The sequence below is a fragment of the Thalia democratica genome, chromosome 4 (genome assembly GCF_965202585.1).
Source record: "Thalia democratica chromosome 4, ktThaDemo2.hap1.1, whole genome shotgun sequence".
Classification (NCBI taxonomy): domain Eukaryota; kingdom Metazoa; phylum Chordata; class Thaliacea; order Salpida; family Salpidae; genus Thalia; species Thalia democratica.
In genome coordinates, this window is record NC_139168.1 from 28,781,668 (window position 1) to 28,783,317 (window position 1,650).

The following is a 1,650-nucleotide window of genomic DNA, read 5'->3' on the forward strand; positions in this document are numbered from 1 at the left end:
AAATTAAATCAAATTACCGAAAAAAATTAACTTAAAATATATTTTTGCTTAGCGGGCCACACTTACATACTCGCGGGCCACAAAATTTTTATTCGCGGGCCGCATTCCATTCAAAAAAATAACGTGCTCGCGGGCCGCAGATTTACCCTTCGCGGGCCACAATTGGCCCGCGGGCCGCAGTTTGCCGACAACTGATTTAGGTTCTTAAAATTTAATTTTTATTTGTACACTTGAGTATTAGTTTAACAATATTTTTCTTAATTTATTGATAAATCAATACCGTTTTTTACTAATAAAGATTTGAATAGTAGCAAAGTATGTTTTTTAACTATTTTTTTCATTTTAGAGCGAGTTTAACTATGCACTAAATTAATATTAGAATACTTAAACAACTTTTTTTAAATTTTCATGAGTTAAAACATTTCATTTTAGGATTTGAATGATGGTTTTTACAACTTTATTAAAAGTTATAAAAGAAATCAATACTTAAAAAAAACACATTTTAGTTTTACTTAGGTACTTTATTTTATTAAAGTGTAGACAAAAAATATAAGTTGACCAAAAGTTTCTACTGAACTGTGTTTGTATTAATTTTATAATTCATTTAGAAAAATTATAGGACAAAATTCGTTTAGAAATTTTAACAGCTGATTTAAATGTATTTATTTAACAAAACTCAAACACTTATTTATAAAAAAAGAAAACTTGCAAAATTTCTATTGATTCGACTATTATGTATGTGAAACTTTCTAAAATCTTCGTTTCCAAAGTTGTTCATTCAAAATAATTATAAAGATAGCAACAAAATGTATTTGTTATATTGTACTTACGGTTGCATTTAAGTTAAATGATTTTTTATAAATACTCAAAGCTAACTGCTAGAGTAAATATGTTTCACAGCTCTAGTTTTAAGTTATGTCATTTCACAAACCATCATCAACAACCAAAAAGCCAAAACTGTCTAAATCCTGGATGAACCTCAAACCAAAACAAATGTTTCCTGCTGCCAAAACATTACAAAAAGAGCTGTTCCTCATCAACATCGATCCCTGCCCTCACTTCAAAGCCACTCCGAAAGACGACAGCTTCCTGGAGTGGAACGTTAAGTTACTAGGGCCTCCGGGAAGCTTGTACGAAGAAGGAACGTTCGACATTGAAGTAATCTTCAGCAGAGAGTATCCCTACGTAGCCCCTGTTTGTTTGTTCAAAACCAAGATATACCACTGCAATATAAGTTCACAGGGAACAATTTGCTCGGACCTGCTGCAAGAAAACTGGACTCCCGCGCTTTCTGTGTCGAAGATAATGATGTCGGTGATCTCGCTGTTGGAGAAATGCCGCCCGGATGACGCGATAGTTCCCGAGATAGCGAGGGAGTACAAGTATTTCAGGGAAGATCACGGTTACACTTGCAGACTGTGGACCAAATACTATGCGAGCTGATTGAATAACTTTTAACTTTTTGTTAGATCCAAATATTTTTTTATAAGGATTTAAGTTTAGCCGACTTTTTCAGGACAATCATTTTTTAGCTTTCAAAATATTTCAAAGTTTTATGTGCTTTAAATGTGCTTGTTTTCCATCAGTATTAAGAAAATATAGATTTAATTGTAAACTTCGATGGTTTTTTTTATTTACCATAGTATCAAT

At 32.2% G+C, this 1,650-nt stretch overlaps 1 pseudogene; it reads left to right on the forward strand.

Annotated features, from left to right (window-relative positions):
- The first annotated feature begins 915 nt into the window (after nucleotides 1-915).
- On the forward strand, nucleotides 916-1,443 carry LOC145833208 (ubiquitin-conjugating enzyme E2 E1 pseudogene; annotated as a pseudogene).
- The last annotated feature ends 207 nt before the right edge of the window (nucleotides 1,444-1,650 follow it).